At 41.1% G+C, this 21,485-nt stretch overlaps 1 protein-coding gene across 2 annotated transcripts in view; it reads right to left on the bottom strand.

The window, feature by feature from the left end:
* The window catches only part of MYLIP (myosin regulatory light chain interacting protein), a 91,267-nt gene that overhangs the window by 43,177 nt on the left and 26,605 nt on the right, over positions 1 to 21,485 (bottom strand). Inside the window, exon 9 of one of the 2 annotated variants that reach the window (XR_010376815.1) lies at positions 5,243 to 5,593. The exons of the other annotated variant lie outside the window; for it this stretch is intronic. The gene's annotated coding sequence lies outside the window, so the exon portion shown is untranslated. Of the gene's footprint in view, positions 1 to 5,242; positions 5,594 to 21,485 lie in introns of those variants that run through there. 2 annotated transcript variants of the gene reach the window in all.

Here is a 21,485-nt window from a genome sequence, read left to right as displayed (position 1 = left end):
TTCCTAAGCGTGTTTAGGCTCCCAAAAAAATGTTTTTCAAAGAACAGTTGACAATAGTTGTTCACAAACACTTGTGTCCCCATTTCTTCTTCAACTTCAATTTAGGAAAGGAGCAGATATAATATACACGCTGTCTTTCTAGAGGTCAGCCTGTCCCAGGACACCAGTTCCAAAACACAGCCCTAGATATGCTGTGAAGAGCTTCACCTCTTTCTCTGCAGGTGTGAGCAACCAGACTCTGACTAGCACTTCTCAGTGAGTCTTAGGCTATGTACTGGGAAGGATTTGACCCTTTCAGGCTTTAGATAATGACTCCAGTTCCCCTCAGGAATTAGGACAGGGAACACCCTACATTGAGTACCAGCCTTCACTTGTTAGTCTTATTTGTTAACTAGACCAGAGCAATTGTTATTCATTTCAGCCAACTTCATTCTAAAAAACAATAGCTGTAGCCAAATTAATTGTATGCATGGCAAGCTATAACCGCTAATAAAGTAGCCAGATTGAATGTGTCATTCCACAGATGGTTCTTGATCACCTACTATGTATGTGCAAAGCCCTCTGCTGAGATTTGCTGGCCAGGCTGCTGTTTTCTGCTTATACAAGTAGCAACTCTGATCCCAAACTTCCCTCCCTTCCCCCACCCTCTAGGGATAATGGAGTAAACCATTTATGAGTCAGTAAAGTGAATCAGTCTGCTGTAGCTTTTCCAACTACAGCAGAGCTGAAATGAAATAAATAATAGGTTTTGTTAAGGGAAAAAGCAGGGGGAGAGAGAAGTGCAGGATAGGGACTCCCTGGGTTTATAGAAAATTTATAAATAGGGGAGGACAAGAAGAGACTGGAAAATATAAAAGCAGGGAGAAAGACACAGAAAATGATAGACGGGTGAATCTCAAAGGTAATGACCTCTGTGTTGGCCATTTTCTCCCACGCTAGTTCTCATTTCACACCTCATGTATGCTTTTTTAGAGACTTTAAAAATTATACATGCACGAGAAAGAAAAAAAATACACTAGTTGATATAGGATTGCCATTTTAAGGACAGTTTAAAATAGATGTTTAAAAGCTTTCAGATAATTTTCCTAGGCAAGTGAGTCTTTCATATAACACAAGGCAACATCAAAATCTTATAGGCTGAACTGGAACATCTACACCTGGTTTTCTCTAAGGAAAACAAGTTATCTCTACCAAAGGACCCAGTCAAACATCTTTGAGAATGAGTCATTCCATCCCTGAGGATATGTAAAGCTACACCCCGCAGGCAACCAGGGAAGAAGAGAATTAACCTAAATGTATTTCCATGAAAGTAGAAATATATAGGAATCCAGTTTTACTGAAGTGGTTGAAATATGCCATTTACTTCATGCAGTCTCATTGGAGCTGCAGGTTGGTTTCATAAAGCATACATATGGCGCCTACAACACAGTATCTACTTTTCCACATCAGCAAACTCTTCCACACTTTCTCTCTTCCTCCCAGTCTTCTGCCTCCAGAATCTCTCCAACTACATCTACTTACTGTTGGGGGAAGGGGGTCCATAATACTTTAATGTGGACCTGTTAGATGTCGTGGATTCCCATTTAGCCTTTAGCCCTGAATTCTGTGTGTGTTCTGTGTATCGTTTTGTGTGTGTGTGTGTGTGTGTGTGTGTGTGTGTGTGTGTGTATTCAGAAACTGGCCTGGACCTTCTTTTCCTCTGGGAAAAGACAGAAGTTCTTGGAACCTCCGGCCCTGAAATTATGATGAGGACCAGTCACTAAAAATGATGAGCTGCATACAAGTTTTGAAGAAGGAAGGGAGGATTCAGAGAAATGAATGTTTACTAAGCGCCTACGAAGAACTTTGGTATGCTGTTCATTTGTTGTCACAGCAAAGCAGAGTGTGGCAACTACAAGAAGGTGGACTTTGGAGCGGGCAGACTGAGCTGGATTCCTCGCTGAGCAGCCTTACTAACCTACTGACCTCAGGCAAGTTACTCATGGACATTAGATTCCCTGGCTGAAAAACAGGGTTCTTACAACAATCCAATTTCATACTGTTGGATGGAGAATTGAATGTTTTAGAGGCACCCCATGAAGTATATATTTCAATTTCCTGCTTTTCAATTTTTTCTGAATTTTTTCCTGATGAGAAACCTGATGCTTTGAGAGGTAAAGTTGCCCAAAGTAGGAAAGGTCATAAATGGCAGAGGTAGAATTTAATTCCAGGTTTCTAAGATTCCAGAGCACATACACCACTCACCACTGTACTGTCTGAGGTGTTCACATTTCTCCTAGAGTCAAGGCTTTGACCTCAAAGGTTGTGGAATCCCCAGCACCACAGCAGGCCGGGCTGGGGGTCACACTCCTCATTCACCCAACTCCCCTGAAACAGCAGATCTTAGTAGAAACACAAGCATCTCTTTCCATTTCTCTCCCATTCTAATTCAAGAGATGCCCTTTGTTTTAGAAGTAACACCAGGAGGGCAGGTTCCTTGACCTGCTACTGTTTTCCTTTGACTAACCAGGAATCTGTAACCCAAGTGCAGCCAGGTGGGGATAGAGCAGGTGCTGGGTGCTAAGGAAGGTGGGGAGTACCAGCAAAGTCCCCCGTGGGGCACAGAGGCCCCCAGGAGGGGCTCCTTGGAGAGACCGTAGTTAAGCCTGCTTTGCAGCAGGCATCACGAAAGGCTCTGCGGAGTGTTCTAGAAAACCTCTTCCAGCCCCTTCTGTGGGCTCTTCGTGGCCAGACCTGACCTTGCTTAAGAAGGAAGAAAAGATTAACTCCCTAGAATTTGAGAGAACTGAACTGATAATTGGTCCGTAATGGGAGAGGAAACTTAGGGTGTGTGGACAACAGTCTTAATTTTTCGAGGTCACCGCTCTATCAGGTCGGGGAGTGTGGCCCAGGGATCTGAAGCAACTCGCAAGTTGGGAACCAGTTCAGCATTTCCTTCTCAACAATGCTGGTCCTTTGCTTTTTCTTGAACCATCTGGGGACTGAGGGGCTGATGGGACAGGAAGGGAAAGGAGAGAGGGGCCTGGAGTTGGCAAGGAGCCTGCTGTGCTGTTTTAGAATCAACATTGCAGGTTGTTTGTGTTAAGCTTGTGGGAAGTAACCTAAACAGACTTTTTTTTTTTTAACTTGTGGCTGGACGGATTGCAAGCAGGAGTAGGGTGGGGCAAGTGAGTAAAATTAGGTTATTTTTAAAAACCAGATGCTGCTGTAAAGTAGAGGATGCTTTGTGTAGACAAATGCTGATTGCATGAAACTCAGGACCTCGGTGCTTCTATTTAAAACTCTGGAAAATACATAGGCGGTTCTGCTTGTATTCTGGAATTTACTGCTATCCTTTCCAGACAAATTAGGGGGGGACCTGCTAGACCGGTGGGGTCTGTGGGAAAGAAGGGAAACAGCTCCCAACATCAAGGACAGTCACCTTTTCAAAAACAAGGGGAACATAGTCCGTGTAATCTGTTGTCCTTGAGTTTCAGCTCAAAAGCTTTACTTCACTGCATCCAAGTTAAAAAAGAAAAAAAAAACGAACAAAAGATTTGTGCGTCCATTATGAGGGGATGGAGTAACATGTTCAGTGATGTCAAGAGGATATAGACAGTAAAATCTAGACTGTGGGAAAACTCCAGCTTGCCCAGACAGTGAAGAAACGACCGGGTTTCTCTTAGAAAAAGTTGTGCAATGCAAGAGAGGTGTGGAGCTCCACTCGCACTCTGGAGTCATAAAACCCCCACTCCTGTGCCCCCTGTGTGCCTGGAGCCATTGACACCTTAACCCCCACTCCCCCCTGCAGGACCCTCCACATAGCTGCATTTCTGCAGGATAAAAACATCTCTGGATGTGTGTTTACCCTGGCAGGCTCATTGCCCCAGGAGAGAGCCTGGCTCACAATACCCTAGGCCTCACCCTGCTCTTATCAAAGTCATAAAACCTGTTGTTCAGAGAAGTCCTGAAAGATTTTACAACCAATCAGGTACCTGTGCACAAACTGAGCATGCAGCCCCCACTCCTTGTGTGCACAGCCCCTCCCCCCAATAACAGACCCTGCATGCCCGCCCTCAGCGCTCACGCAGGCACCTCTCGCCTGTGTGGCCAGCTGCTGCCCATAGAAGCATCCCTGTTAAACTTTCCTAAACTCTTCTCGGCCTCTGGTAATTCTTTACCAACCCGTGTCCCTGGCCCACCCACAACAAGAGGTAGGAAGAGAGAATTTTATAAATCAAAGAGACTTAAGAGATATGTCAGACAACTGCAATGTATGGATCTTATTCTGATCCAGATTAAAACAAAATATGAAAATAAATGAGTAAATAATACAAAAAATATTTATGAGGCAATGGGCAAATTTGAACACTGGATATTTGAATGTATTAAGGAATTACTGTCCATCTGTGAGATGTGATAACAACAGTGGTTATGTTTTTAAAGAGTCCTACTCTTTTAGAGATGCAGATCTTTCTAGATGCAATTGAAGTCTTGGATTTGTTTCAGAATAAAGGGGCAGGCGGAGGGAAGGTGTTCAGGGAGTGGTTGGAAGTATGTGTCAATGAGATTGGCCTTAAGGGGATACTTGTTGAGGCTGGGGGTTCACTATACATACAATTGTCTCTATTTTTATATACTACTGAAATATTCCACAATAAAATGCTAAAGGCAAAACCCTGTTCTCTCATGCTGTGATCATTTGAACACCAGAGCTGCTCTTTCTAAAAGGCATTGCATAGTATCCCCAAAAGTCTAAGAATATCCCCCTTTTAAAACCATTTTTAATCCAAACAAACTCCCAGTCTTGTACCAGAATCAAACCACAAATGGTCCTTTTTCATTCTACTCACAGAAAATATGATAAAAAAAAAAAGAACTGAATGGAATCTGAATGCAAAAGGAATGGGAATTAAACTGCAGTTAAGGACACTCTACGCCAAAGTCAAGATACCCAGTGGACTGAAATCTACAGCTGCACCGGGCAGCCGGCGCGCCCCGGGCCCCGCAGCTGTCTGGACGACAGCCGCTGTTGACGCCATCTAAGCCTGGGTGATGTTTGTGTCTTTTGACCCGTGTACTTTGATATGTCACAAAACTCAGGATAGTTTTGCTCCCTGGTTGAAAGAATGAACTCTTTTGCAATGGATTTTGTCACAGGTTTCCTGAACGAGCACCATACCCTTAAATGATTTTCTAGAACAGAGTAAAAACAGCTTTCATGTCTTTGACATGTGTCTGAGGAACTGGGCCGGGTCCCTCCTTATGGACAGCTTGAGGAAGATTCAGTTACATCTTCTGGGTGGTGGTGACTCCAGGCTGCTTACGAAGAACAAGACAGCTTTATCTCTATGCTGGGCAAGCAGAGTAACAGGGCAATGAAAGCCGGGACTCCGGGAAACACTGACGCAGACACCAGGGTTGAGGACTGAGCCGAGATGTTTTCTGGGACAGGCTGTGGAAAACCAGAGCCAAGGATAAACCGGAACCCGAGAAGTGTGTCACGACATGGAGCCACCACAGACTGACAAGAAAGCAGCCTCTTCCATCCTCATGACTGGGAGCTCGAAAGGCCTTGAGGTGGTGGTGTTTCTGTTTACTTTGCAAGTTTGACCTGCCAAGTCGCCAGAACAAAAAAGAAAGGAGAGACAGATAAGGATCAGAGAAAAGAAAAGAGGGCTGAAGACCAGCAAATGCTCGTGAAAGGAAGGTAGTCTGTCCCCCCGGGACTCTGATTCTGCATTTTGGTTTTCTTCTAAACCACTTCCCCATTTCACTTCCTGCCACACTTCTTCACCAAAACAAGCCTAAATATACCTCTAAATGAAAAAGCAAACTGCTCCTTGAGCTGACACCAGTGAGTAGTCTGAAAAAACAGATAGGAAATTCAAGTATATAATTCTACATTTTCCCCAGTTTTACTGGATTATAATGGATATATAACTTTGTATTAGCTTCTAAGATATACCTCACGATGATTTGATATGTGTGTATATTGCAAAATGATTATCACAGTAAGTTTAGTTAATATCCACCACCTCACACAGTTGCCAATTTTCATTCCTTGTGATAAGAATTTTCATTTCTTGTGATAAGATCTACTTTCTCAGCACCTTTCAAATATACAACACAGTTTTATTAACTGTAGTCACCATGCTGTACATTACATCCCCAGAATTTATTTCTCTTATAACTGGAAGTTTGTACCTTTACCTTCATCCATTTCTCCCACCCAATCCCCTACCTCTGGAAACCACCAATCTGTTCTCTGTTTTGATAAGTTTGTTTTTTCAAGATTCCACATATAAGAGATGACATTTATTTTGCCTTTCTCTGTCTGGCTTAGTTCACATAGCAAATTGCTCTCAAGGTCCATCCATGTTGTTGCAAATGGCAGGATTTCCTTCTTTTTCATGGCTGAGTAATATTCCTCTGTGTGTGTGTGTGTGTGTGTGTGTGTGTGTGTGTGTGTGTGTGTGTATGTGTGTGTGTGTGTGTGTATACACCATATCTTCTTTATCCATTCATTCATTGAAGGACACCTAGGTTATTTCCACTTCTTGGCTAATAGCACATGAATACCATAGCAAAAATCTTAAATAAAATATTAAAACACATAATATAGTAGCTTATTAAAAATAACATATAAAAAACAAGTGGGATTTATTCTGAGAAAGCAAGGGTGATTCATTATCAGAAAATTCAATAATATAATCCTTTATATTAAGAGAGAGAACTAAAGAGAAAGATCATATACTCATCTCCACAGAGGTAGATAAGGCATTTTATAATGTTAACTTTCACTCATGTTGAAAGTATTCAAGAGAATAGAAATTGATGACCCCCTAGTTTCTACAATCGAAAACCAAACTTTTAGTTACTGTGGTAACACTAAAAACTTTTCAATAATATGAAGAACAATTCAAGGATGCACATTATCTTTACTACAATTTTACCCTGGCATAGAGGTACTAGCCAAAACAATTAGATAAGAAAAAGCAATTAGAAGGATAAAAACTGAAAAGGAAGTGGTAAAACTCTCTGCAAGCGACACAATTTTACAAATAATCAAATTCCAAAGAACCGGTGAAAACTACCTTTAACGAGAAAAATTTAATGGTTTCTGAGTACAAAATTAACATATAAGAACCAATATCTTCCAAAAAAAAAAAAAACAAAAAAACAAGCCAGTATCTATCTCATATACTACTTAAAATCAAATATAAGATATAATAGGAGAGAAGACACTGTTTTTGACAATAAAAGAACAAAAACAAAAAAACAACCCCAGGCATGAACTTAAACACTCAGAACTTATACGAGGTCAACTTGATAACACAGCTGAAGATACAAAAAAAGACGTGAGCAAGTGTAAAGGTACAACATAGTCCTGGGTAGGAAGACTCAGTGGCATGAACATGCTAGCTGTCACCAAGTTAGTTTATAAATTTAATGTATCCCAATAAAGTTACATTAGGGCTGTTCCATAGAACAGGAAAACTCAATTATAAATTCATCTAGAAGGAAAAAAAAAAAAACAAGAATAGTAGGAAAACCCCAAAATGCAGAACAGGGACGGGGGCTAGCCCTTCCAAAAGCAACATATTATGAAGCCTCTATATTAAAACAGTGTGATATTGCGATGGAAAATACAGAAATAGACCTAATTACATACATAAATGTAGGATGCAACAAAGGTGGCATCTCAAATCAGAGAAGAAAAGTTGGATTTTTATTGGTGGTGCTGGGATAATTGAATGACCATATAGAAAAACTTACATCTTTTTCACACCATATACCTAGATATAGTCCAAATGAACAAAGATCTGAATGTAAAAAATGAAACCATACAGATACTAGAAGCAAATATGAATAAATTCCTTTATAGCCTGGGGATGGGAAAATTTTCCTTTGCTATGATTTGGAATCTGGAACAATTAAAATTATTTTTTATTTCTTAAAAATACAGACTTGCATAGGAAAAAATATGCCTTCAGTAGAGTAAAATGGAAAATGACAAACCGGGGAACATATCAGCAACTGAAATCACAAAGTATTGGCAATGCCCTCCAGCCAAGCACCACCACACACACACCTGTGGATGAACACATTAGGATTAAAGCACCTTGTAACAAAGGAGACTATACACCATGTGGCTTTGGTTAGGCAACTTTGGAGAGGGTTCTAGGAACTGGAGCTTTGCTCTGGACTGGATGCTATCAAAAAAAAAAAAAAGCAAATTTACTATTAAATATATTAATAAACCTCATCTCTAGGGTGGGAGAAATGAATCAAAGCTAAAACAATAATTGGTTGAGAAGCAGCAGTCACCCATGTGAGCCAATATAGGAAGATGTGTGCGGCTTTTTGTTTTTTGTTTTGGTTTTTTGTGGCTTACACAGTAACCTTGTTTTTGTCTGTATTTAGACAAGATTCTCAAATGGTGTTTTGTCTTGTGTTGCTTTGCTTTGTCTGTCACAGTTGCACAGTGGCATTGTCTAATGCTGGTGCTCTAGGAGGTTGTTTATATCCAACAGGGGGACACTGGGTCCAGCTGTCAGTACCAGGCAAACTCCGGGCAGCACTGAGGTCTGGCTGTGGCAGGCCCCTGCTCCGTTAGGGGCTACCTTTCTTTCTCTTGGAACTAATATCTCTAATATACAAGGAACTTCTAAAAAGAAAGACTAGATTAAAAACCCAATGTACCTGTGCTGTCTAAAACAGCTGCCACTAGGCACATACGATTATTTAAATTTAAGTTAATTAAAATTAAGTAAAATAAAAACTTTAGTTCCTCAGTTACACCTGCCACATTTCAAATATTCAGCAACACACGTGATTAGTGACTACTATACCACACAGTGCAGGTATAGAATGCTTCCAGCCCTGTAATTATATTGGACAGCACCGCTATAAACAAAAGTACTCGAGAAATAGAGTTTGCCGACAAAGAAATGAAATAGGCTTTTAATCTTATGAAATATTGCCTAAACTCATTCAAATAGAAATGCACATCAAAATCCCACTGGGGACTATTTCTCCCTAAAAGACTGGCAAAAATCTAAAAGCTTGACAGTTTTCTATATTGGTAAAGCTGTGGAAAAACAAGCATCCTTATACCTTGCTGATGGGGATGCAAAATGGTACAGCCCAGATAGAGGGGAACTTGGCAACATCTCGCAAAATGACATGTGCATTTTGACACAGCAACCTCAGAGAGTCCCACTGAAGATCCCCAGGAAAACATATAAAGACACGTGTACAAGGCTTGTCATTACTGGACTACTTTCAGTATGTAAAGATTGGAAACAAATCTCGATTGTTCGGAAACTAGTTAAATAAACCAGGGTACACCCACGTAACGGAGTACTATGCAGCTGAAGAAGTATTGAGAAACATCTCTCTATGCCAGTTTGGAGTGATCTCCAGGGTATATTTGTAGATTAAAAAAAAAACAAGTAGAGAGGAGTATGTAGGGTATAACACTGTTCAGCTAATAAACAGCACACGAATGCACACGTGCACACACACGCATATTCTGTTCATATTTAAAAACAAACAATGGAAGGCTAAACATTAAAAATGTCAATCTTATTACAGAAGGGTAAAGGTGTAGAAGCAAGATTTCTCTGAATAAACATTGTCTTGTTCGTTTGACTCCAGCACGATGTAAGTATTTTACACATAATTACAAAATCTGGAATTAGCTGAACAATTTAAAATTGAAAGTAATAATCCCTAAGAACTGAAAATAAAAGGAAAACAATGAATCTGAATGTGTATCTGGATGGTGGCAAAAACCACACAGTAAAAATTATTTAGTGATTTTACATACAAGAGTTTGACAACGTGTCCTGGGCAGAAGACACTCTAAGAAAAATAAGATCTTCCAAAGCACACACACACACACAAAACTCTCTTGAACTGTTTTCAATAACCCTATTGTTGGGGATAGAGTTGATATTATTATGCTGAAACTGTTGGGCATGTTTTGTGGGATAAAGCAAATGAGTAATTATGCTATATTTCAAATTCTAGCATTTCTGCTGCTTTGAGATTCAAGATTCTCCATGAGGGAAAAAGGAGGTCCAGATGAAGATCAAAGAACTGGACTGGAATCTGAACTGGAAGCATGCATAAACTCCTGATACATTTCATCTTAAGGTAAGTATATGTTCCAACTTTGTTCACCAAAATAGCCTAGAAATAATGACCACCTAGTGGCAGTAAGCAACCTGAGCTCCCAGACTGAGGTTTCCAATAGCATCTCCCACTTAAGAGTGCGCTGATTGTTGGTGTGGGGCGGGAAATGTGTAAGAGCAGCTGGAAACTTCTTGTCTACCAGACAGTAAGGAAGGTATCAAAGAGTCACCTCAAATGATTCAGGAGCCAACCAAAGGAGGCTCCCACTGGCCAAAGATGGGACAATTTAACCATCAAAAATGACAACAGCAATGGATTGAAACACATCAAATATGTTCTTAATCCATAAGTTTATAATGATAACAAACAAACAAGAACCTAACCAATCATCATTGGAAGATACAAGGAAACAAATAATCTTATTTTGTAACCTGGTTAAGCACTAGTCCAGTCATTCCCAAGGAACCGTGCAACTGATGGTCAAAATAGTAGATGCAGGGAATATTCTCTGCATGGAAATATTCTTGCTGTAAGTGTGAGGAATGAAAGAATTGAAATAAGTGATCCTGCAGCACGCGATGAGTGAATGCATCTAGGCACTGAGCAGCAAGGCTGCTTGTGTCACAGAAAGAGATAAGCAGACATTATCTGTCTGCTGTTGGAGGAGCACCCTGCCTCCATGAAGTTGTCTAGCCCCGCAGAAATAACTAGAACCTCAAGCAGCCTCTAGACCCAACAAGCAAATTACAGGAAATACAGAAGACACAAGAACATACTGAACAACACAACGGGGATGCTTAAAGAAATCCACATTGTGCGAAATTCTACAGGAAAAATGAATGACCTAGTTTCTTAAGAAATAAATTACAAGAGACAGGGATTGGAGGAGAGAATAGAGAAAGAGACACTTAAAAGATTAAAAGAGATTTAGAAGTTGTATCAAATCAACGGCAATGTGTAGACCTTATCTGATTTCTGATTCAAGCATAAAAACTGTAAAAAAATTTTTATAAGACATTTGGAAGTTTGAACACTAACTGGATATAGGCTAATATTAGTAAATTATCATTATATTTAAGTATGCTAATGGTATTACAGATTTTTTTTAAGGTCTTGTCTTTAAGAGATACACATTGAAATATTTATAGGTAACTAATATGATGCGGGAGGGAAGTGAATCGAGGAATAGAATCTATATTCTCTATATTACAGATAAAACAAGATTGGCCATGAGTTGATTATCATCGAAGCTAGTTGATGGGTACATGGACTCATTATACTGTTCTCCCTACTTTTGTACATGACTGACGTTTTCTGCAATAAAAAGAATAAGATTTAAAACAAATAAAGCAAAATGATCTTGATGGTGGGTATTTAGAGATCCACTGATTATTTTCTATTCTTTTGTTGTACTTTTGAATTGCTCATAATTAAAATCAAAGCAAGCTGCAAAAGAAATCACAATAAGAAGAGCTGTGGGGACACTTAAACTGAGAAAAAACTTCAGCGTTATAAAATCTTATTTCTCAATGGAAAAGAGAAAAGAACTAAAATGAATAAGCCAGACGTTTCCATCTGCTTGCTCCTGGTGGTGGGCACAAGGTGCTTGCTTATTATTTTCTGTGCCTTTGTTTGTTAAATTTTTTCCCATAAGTTAAATAATAGTTGTTTATTTTTTTAAAAAGTAATACTGAGGTCACATTTGCCCTCTGGGGGAGCTGTGTGTGGCTGGTGGCAGAGATCACCAGTAGATTTTGTACCTGTAGATTCTGTATCAGTGAGAAGGGAGGAGAAAAGGGGAGGGTGTCTGGGAGAATGGACACTCCTACATGCACATCCACTGCACACTTTCCCACACGGGTTCTCCAGGAATGCTAAAGGGTCCTCCACGTTGTCAATAAATGAATAAACACAAGAAAGAGACACCTCAGGGGTTAAGCACTTCCCTCTACTCCTCTTCCATACCTGCCGCCCTCTTGGTCAGCACCCTGGGGGCCTTGACCTAAAAACTCCTCTCTCAGAGCTGCCCTCTCCCCTGGGTCAGGCAAGTTCCAGCACTGCTAGGATCATCCAGTTATTCATTGGCTGACATTCTTGCATAGTTTACATAAAACTTTCCCATTTGTTTGGCTAACTCCAGGGAGCACTTCAAAGCAAGATCTGGTCAACTGCAGAAGAGTGTGTTTCTGGAGGATACACAAAGAATGTATTAAAACACGTGGCTTCCCAAGTGGTAAGACCAAGCACACTTCCCATTTTCACAAACAGAATTAACTGAATCTGAGAAAAATCTTGGGGAATATTGAGGGCTGGGGATGAGGGTAATTTACCCTGAAGGTTGGTGACTTCAGGCTTTGCTAGACAAGTTAAGAAAGTCTGCAGGGAGCCTGGATGAGGCCACCAAAATTGTGGCCTTGCTCTGAACCCAAGACGGTTTACGAGGGGAAAAGCCATCAGACAGTCGCATCTCAGCAGCTTTTGTTCCATCCATTTCTGAAGAGCCATATCTTAGGAGCTTATTTGGGAAAATGGGGCAGCGTTTAATAAGACATATTGTTGATTACTTTCTGTTGTTAATTACTCTTCAATATTCACATGCTTTTGAAATAAACACTTCAAAAAATGATGACTAAGAGGCCGAATTTCTAAAAGGAAGAAAAAGTTGTTCTAGGATCAGACCAAGCACGTTTCTTAAGCATTCAGTCACTCATTCATTCATTGATTCATCTGCTGAGTATTTTTAAAGCACTCACTATGTTTCTGATAGTGCTACCAGGTTCTGAGTTACCTACAGGACTTGGCGGCCACTCACAAGAAGAGGCATTGGGTAAGGATGTGCTCAGTTTTACTTCCATTAAATTAAATTAAAAATCTGTTGTTATTTAAACATTTATATAATTACAGGCAGTCATTATCTGGGTTGTTTTCCAAAGGCCAAGTTTGACTCAGTGTGCCTTTGATTACTGACACAAGGCAGCGCAACAGCATGAAACATCTCTTCAGAACAAAGCACACCAAAGAAACTATTACCCAGGAGGGTTAGCTCAGGAAAAAGGAATGGAGAAATAGCTCGGAGTACAAAGCTCTTTATCTGGGTTTCCAAAGTGCGCTGGTTTAACATTTAAAAAGCCTACTTTGGGGAACATTTTCTCCTGAAGGTTTCTTTCACACATTTACAGTCAGGAAGTACAATGGAACCATGAACATCTCCCACTCTCCGGAGAGGATTTTCCTGCTTTGATTTATGGATTAGATTAAAATAGCATTTTGCTTCTCTTCAAGCCTGAAGACAGGATTACATCTGGGTCTGGGTCTTCCGTTTTAAGAAAGTGAATTGTTACCCGGGAGATCATGAGACCTGACTTTTAAGCAGGCAGCCCTAACTGCAGTGAGGAGTGACAACTTACGCCCATAAAGTTCCCTGAGGGAAATGAGCACCAGGGCTCTGTAAATATCAAAACGGTTACCTCCCCTCCTTGCACTGACAAATATTTCAGTGGTTGATTTTCCTGGTTAGATACAATTGCCTTAAGAGATCTTAATTTTTATTTCTTTACTTACTTCTCTCCTGAGTTTCCCAAACTTTTCATCCCTTAAAAGAAATGGAGAGAGAAAGCGAAATAGATGAGATTTAGACACCTCTCTGGTTTAATGTGTTGACAATCTAAACCCCAGTGGAAGATACATCCCCAGTAATTATGCTTCTTAACAAAAATGTCTGAATCATGTTCCCTAATTGGTGAAAATGCTAGGATTGTATCTACTTCTCTTTAAAGAACTTACAAAACAAAGTAAGCCCATAGACAACTCATTAAAAAAAAAGAATATTGACCACTTAGATTTCTGATAATGAAAAAAAAAGATGTTAACGGTTGGAAAAGTCAGATCATAGCTACAGGGATTTCTTATGTGTGTTTCGTAGGAACAAAGTGTTGTTATTGATGATCCAGCCTCCTAATTTTGCTGTCATGGAAAGTGAGACTAGAGAAGTAAAGGGACTTTCTTGATGTCACATCACTAGACTTCAGTCTTTCTATTCCTTGCTGCAAGATACCTCTAACAGAAAACAAAAGAAGGAACTATCTAGAGAATGTCCCAAAATATGAAGTCTTCTTTTAAAATCAGGCCTTAGTTCAAACAGTACCCCTTCAGAGAGGTCATCTCTCAACAGCTCCTTACTTAGCCTTATCTACCTAAAAAGAATGAGCGCTTCCTGAGTTTATGGATTTATTACTTTCCAGGGTCTGTCGCACTGGAATGTAAACTCCAGGAGGGCAGGAGTTCTGTCTGCTTTGTTCACTATTATATGCTCAGTACCCAGAACAGGTTTTGGCTCCCCAGGTGATCACAATAACTGTTGAATGAATGAATGAATGAATGAATGCATGAATGAATGAAATGAAATCTGGCTGCCATCAGAGGTGAGAACAGAGGACTTGTGACAGAAGGAACAAAAAGTAAGATATGAGAAGGCTGTATATGATCATACTGCTGTCAAAAATAAGAGTCAACTGGGTAGACTTTTTGAAAATCTTCATACAAATCCCATCCTGCCTCCTTCCTTATGAAGGCTAAGATCCTGAATATTGCAATTCCTCCAACACCCTCAAAACTTTACTCTTAGGGCCAAACTCCTGGCACTTAACTAATTAATTAATTGATAGATACTAGATATTTTATATATTAGAATAAAAGGTGCCAGAGGTGTCAGCAAGCAGAAGGCAAAACAATGGACTAGAACTAGATAATTCACATCATAAATATTCAGCTCTTGACTGTCCGGAGTTGCTTGAAAATAAATACCGGGATCTCAAGATGCTACCAGTGTTGAGGTCCTTTGCCATGCCTTCCAAAATAGCCAAAATTCCTGCGTGCTGCTTGTCATCTAGCAGTGACTATAAATATTCAATCTGATTGTACTAAAAAAAAAATTTAAGTTATTGAGCACCTATGCAACAAATCATTACACTCGGCATTTTAGAGGGAGAGATACGAAAGAGGTTGAGTTCTGATGAAAAACATTGGCTGCTTGATGTATTGCCTGCTTGGCGTATTGCCTGCTTGGCACATTGACTGCAAGATGCCGGTGGCAGATAATTTTTTATCTTACAATTGCAGAGCTGGAAGGATAGAGGAGTAGCCCTTTCTGTTGGATTAATAAGGAAATCATCAAATCTGAGTTAATAAAGGACAAAGATGTTGACTCTGAAAAAGTTCAATAGGAATAAAGAGACTTCCAGTGACCCAGATGATAAGCATCTTTAATCAAGAGAAAAGTATGAGAAACAAAAGTAAAACAAAGGTGACAAATAAAGTGGTTCCTTAAAAAGGCAGAAAGGATTTAAAGATTGTTTTATTCACATGAATTCTTAAAACTTTCAATGAACTACCTTGATTTGATGTAAAATCAAGAGGGAAAGGAAAAATAGGGAGTTTTTAGATAAAAATAAATGCCAAAGAAAGATGATGCTTTAGAAAAATGAAGACAACAGAACGTCATCAGAAAGCCCATTGAGAGGAAATTCAGCAAAGGAACTGGAAACAGAGTGTTCGGCATCCAGCAGGAAAGGGCCCAGAAAAAGAGGAGGAAAAGGAAATTTATCACAATAGAAACCGAGACAAGTTTTGACAGCTTTAAAGGCACTGTTGGCTTGAGTTTCTAGCATTTGCTGGTTGAATTAGGTACAAGTGGCTCCATACGTAGCAAAAGCCTACTTGCAATCAGGAGACAATTCTGTGACAGAACAAACAATGTACCTTGGCGACAGCATAACAGACACCTGCCGCGAGTTTGCTGTTGGATACAACTCTCTAAGAGGACTCCTGACCCATCCCTAACAGCATGGGGCCAGTGTATTCATCAGGATGCTTTTGACCGTAGGTGATAGGAAAACCAAATAAAGCAGCTTTAACAACAAGGAAAAAAATGCATTCCATCGCACTGCGGTTAAGTCAGGAGGTGGTCGGGGTGGGCTGGGGTGGGCTGGGTCTCCAGGATCAATGAACTCAGCAGCTCAGTGCTGTCATGACCCAGATTCTCTCCATCCATCTGATGGGCCATTGTCTGCATGTGTGCTAGCTCCCCTCCTCTCTGCAAGATTGTAGTAACAACTCCAGGCATCACATCCTCACACAATACTGAAAGCCACAAAAGAGGGCACATGAGCCCCCTGAAGTCCCTTTCTAAAGAAAAGACAGAACTCAAGCAGAAGCTTCCAGACCTTCACATCTTAGATTGGTAAGAATTATGTCAAGTGCCTCAGTGTTTTCCTTTCTCTGTCTGGCTTATTTCACTTAGCATACTGTCCTCAAGGCCCATCCACCTTGTCATAAAAGGCAGGATTATTTCTTTCTTACGGCTGACTACTATTCTGATGTATATATGTCACATCTTTATTATCCATGCATCTGTTGATGAACACTTAGGTTGTTTCCATGTCTTGGCTATCATAAATAATGCTGCAATGAATGTGGAGATGTAGATATCTCTTTGACATAAGTGTCTTCATTTTCAAATGCCATTCTTAGACCAACCCATGACAAGAGGAATTGGATTACCAGTTGGTTTAGATTAATCAAGATATATCTCCAAGAGAGGCTGGGAGGGTCCAGCCTCCCCTAAACCAACAGATACCTGAATAAGGTCAGGGTTTAATTAGTAAGGAAGAAAGGTATGGGAGGAAGGCTGCTGGGTAGGCAACAATGGTGTCTGCCACAAACTCTCTCTCTTAATTTACACACAATAAGTCATTCTTTGTGGTATACAGTTCTATGGGTTTTGACAAATGCAGAGTTGTATAATTCTACCACTACCACCATTGCAACTAAGATACAGAAAAGTGTGTTATGAAAGTGGGTGGATCAATCAGCAGAGACTTGTTATGGTATAAACAAACAAGAGACAGGAATCATGGTTCTTACATCCTTCGCCCTTTATGAACACACTTCCAGGAGGATGACCAGGCACTGTGTTAAGTGTAATATAGGAAGGCACAAATAGCATGTTATGGGGGTTTAAAGAAGGGAGAGACTCCTATCCTGGGCTATCACCTATCTTGTCCTTGTGACTATTTATGGTTCCCAGGACACCTTGCTGTGGTAAGGCCTTCTCTGATTGCTGCTCCGTGTTTGACCTGATGGTTTACTTTGCTTCCCAGCGCTCACAACCCTTGGTTCCTTTTCCCCATCTTTCTTGTCATCCCCCCGTTAGCCAGATGGCATGGTTCAGGTCCTCTGTCCAGATTCAGGATCTATTTTCAGTCTAAAGAGGGAGGCTGGGTCTGCAGAGGGCCTCATTCCAGAGAGGGATGGCTGGCTCCAGGATGGCACAATGCTCACTGGGGCCTGCCTTTTCGTCTTCATTATGGCAGGTAGATGATGCTGACAAACTATTTTCAGAGACAGGCGTGGTCTCTGTGATGACTTTGAACATAATAAATAATACAGTAAAATGAAATAATGATTATAGTAAGGACAGCAAACACAGTAGCTAACTGACAAACCAAAAGACTGCCCAGCGAGAGCAGCTTTTCAGCCCCGTTCAACAATACTTACAGTGTTCAGAGTCCCGTGAATGAGCCCAACTGTGGCTAAAACCACAGTCGTCTAGCCCGAGTTGCTTTCATCCAGAGAGCTGGCGCCAATGCTTGTCTTCACTGCCCAGGGCTAGCGCTTGCCCGTGTAGTGCCTTTGTGCAAAGTAGAAAAAGTCTCCCCTTCCCATGCGACTCTATATCCATCTATTAGGAAAACATTGTCATATGCAGTAAAACTAATCAATGCACAGATCCTTGGGGTATGAGCTTTGAGTGGTACCCCTTAGGTTACAACCAGCACGGCCATAAACAGTAGGCTTGGGACCCACTTGTTTGGAGCATAAGTCTGTTGTCTCAGAAATGTAGCAGGTCCGGATCAGTGGTTTGAAGGATACCTGGCAGTTTTTCAATGTATTCATTCGACACTGACAAAGTGGTTACTATATTCTAGATGCTAAGTGCGATATGAGCATTATCTCATTTAATCTTTGCAAAGTAACTGTGAACAGGCATGATTTTTATCCCTACTTCACAGATGAGGAAATCAAAGTTATTGCTTGCCTTAATTCACATTGTTAATAAGTGACAGAGCTTAGCCAGCATCTTGACGGAGCTGATACTAAAGTTCCCACTCTGCTTCTGAATACATATATTTACCTATAACAATTCTGTTGGAATTGATGTTGGTCATTCTTAGAGATATTCATATTATTGTATTTCTTTAATAAAGTTTTGTTGGATTTCTCAGGGTAAAAAAGGAGGGGACCCTGTGATACTTAAGGTGTGGCAGAAGATGAGGACATAAACATATTAAAACTACAACTATTAAGGGGGGAAAAATCTATCTTTTCAGACAAAATGACTGAAGACAAGTGACTGTTTCAGCAGGAGGCGTGACCTGCACGGTGCTTCTGCGCCGCCTGTTTGAGTGGGGACGGCTGTGCCTGTGCCCACTCAGGAGGATTAGTTTTCCAAACTGGAAGCTTGTTGGCAAAGATTCAAGCGTGAGAGCCCGAGCTTTCACAGCAATAATCCTTTTGATCTTAGGAGAGATGAGGTGGCAGCTTCCTCCTGAGCACATGCCAAAGAGGAATCCAGTGGCCGGAGACCAGGTTTTCCTTTCCTCTTGGTTTCTGTAGTCATGACAGCATAGCTTTGGGGCCAAGAAAACCCTCTTGCTGAAGTCCTGCTATCTTGCCTCCTTCTCTGAGGAAGCTGATCGAAGTGAATGAGGAATGAAAAATTTCGCCCAACAGCTTCTTATTTGATTTCCTTACACGAAGGATTCTTAATTTAACTTATTTCCTCTTCCTAATTAGATTTAGCAATTAGGGTTGCCCATTAACCTAGAATTTTCCTATAAGAGTTTCACCCTCCACCGTGCCTGCCTGCTTCATAGCACCACAGCTGTGTAATTGCAGTTAAATTCACATCTCCTCTTCAAAGCAGATATACATAGCCAGATCCAGGTGGCTGGCTCTCCCATCCAGTTGGATTCAAGAAACATGTGCAAAGCACTTTGCCAGCCACTCTGAGGTGATGGAAAGATGAGGAGGGCCGTCTGGGACCTCTAGGCTCCCAGGAGTCATTTGTTTATTTATTAAAAAATGTTTATTGAGTACCTACTATCTGCTAGGCACTGTTCGGGCATCGGGAATACAGCAATAAACAAAGCAGACAAAATCTCTGTACTTTCTGGTGATGGAGACAGACAATAAAGAAATAAATAAGTAAATACATAGTATGCTAGATAATGGGAAGGACAATGGAGGAACTACTGTAATCTAGGCACATGTATTTAAAAAAGCAAACAAACAAAACCTTCTGATGCTACGTGTTGGTGCCAAGTGCTCTGGAATTATAATGGAAGCAGAAATTCATTTTGACAGAGGAGGGAAGAATTTGTGCACGTGGGGAGATCTAAGCTGGACCCTGAAGAACGTTTAGGCCAGGTGAATGTAGCTACAATGCAAAGAGGCAAGAAAAAAAGCTCTCCAGGCATTACAAAACATGTCAGCAAAGGTCCAGGAGTGAGGAGAGAGGAGACACCAAACACATTCAGAAGAGCCGAACAGTTTACTCTGGTCTCAGCAGTGGTGGGATGACAGGTGGAACAGAAACCTAGTCTGGAAAGGTACACAGAGGCCAAGTGATGAAGAGTTTTGACTTCCAAGGAGTATGGGTTGAGCTCTGCTGGCAGCGGGGAGTTACTGAGTATTTTACACGGAGGGTACCCTGAGCAGACGTGTGTATAGACAGCAGTGTGTCAGACAGTGATGTGTCAGCCGGATGCCTCATCCAGGTGCAGGAGATCCCTGGGGTGATGCTGGCCCTGGTGGCTGACACCCAGTTAACACTGAGGTAACAAGAGTCTGGTTTCCCTTAAAAAACAGGTGGCTCTATCTTACGACTCAGAATAGCAAGCTAGACATTTACATTCAAACATGATCTTTCCTTCATTCCCAAGCTACTGATATTCAAGTTCAAGGGCAGTAAACTGAGGCTCTGACTGATTCACAGCTTCTTCCTTTTACTGTGTAGTTGAGCAACTCGGGAGCTGAAAAGCTGAGATCTGTTGATAACTCAATGATTTCTCGCACCAATCCTCAGTGAAGGCTTGCATTAAGAGGTGTGGCTTGAGTCTTCTCTTGACCAACTGCACATACGGTCAGTTTTCTGTATCCGCGGGTTCTGCATCCTAAGACTTGACCAAATGTGAATCAAAAATTATTCAAAGAAACAAAAATCCAGAAGGCTCCCAAAAGCAAAACTTGAATTTGTTGCATGCTGGCAACTATTTACATGGCACTTACACTGTACTAGGGATTCTAAGTAATCCAGAGATGGCTTAAAGAATACAGGAGGATGTGCCGAAGTTACATGCAAATACGATGCCATTTTCTATAAGGAACTTGAGTGTGCACGGATTTTGGAATCTGTGGAGGATCCTGGAACCAATTCCTGTGGATACTGAGGGATGACTGTAGATGGTCAGAGACATACGGAAGGGAATGAATTCCACCATCTTCACTCTCCTGGCACTGCAATTTACCCTCATGGTTCATAAGTAATAAACAGCCCAAAAGAGAAGAGGAGGAAATACTTTGAGGAGTTTCACCATCATCCCCCAGTTGACTCCCCTTTGCTAACTCAGCCAACAAAGATATTTGGTTCACCTGAGTTTAAAGAAAAATATTCCCCGTTCCCTGTTCTTCCTCTTCTTCCACATTTCCTTCCCTATTTTTATTAGGCTCATTTTCTTGCCTCCTCTCTTTGTTGCATTTATGGTGTCAGCAAAGGAAGGACAGAGATGCCTGCATGGGGATTTGACATTTTTTGCCACACTGCGTGTATAATGTCAGTCTTTCCCCATCTTTCCTCAAAGTCTTGCGTGAAGTGTCCATTTCTCAGGAACGCTTTGCGGAGGTGGCTCTAGATGTTAGCCCTAGAGTGGTGGGTGTGGACCTGGAACGGGGCAGGGAGGCGGCCCTCCAGGGACCTGCCGTCCTGCTCACAGAAGCTGGATGCAGCGCACACACATTCTCGGGTCCAGCTCGAAGGCCTGTGCAACCCCGGCTCTCGTTCTCTCCTCGGGGATTAGTGGTGGTAACATGAAGCCAGCTGAGGACGGCTGGCAAAGAAATGGGTATTAACATTGATACTTTGAAAGCTCCAGAGCTAGCCAAGATTTAAGTCCTTCAGTTGTTGTCAACAATCCTTTCAGTCGGTCAAAAACACAGCGCTGGAAACCCCGGACTCCTAATCCCATTTGTTTCTATCTGAATACCTTCCCACTGTCTGTTAAAGGGTTTGTATTTTTTTTTTCCTA

Source organism: Camelus dromedarius, chromosome 19 (assembly GCF_036321535.1).
Source record: "Camelus dromedarius isolate mCamDro1 chromosome 19, mCamDro1.pat, whole genome shotgun sequence".
Classification (NCBI taxonomy): Eukaryota; Metazoa; Chordata; class Mammalia; order Artiodactyla; family Camelidae; genus Camelus; species Camelus dromedarius.
This window is presented reverse-complemented; position numbering and strand designations above follow the sequence as displayed.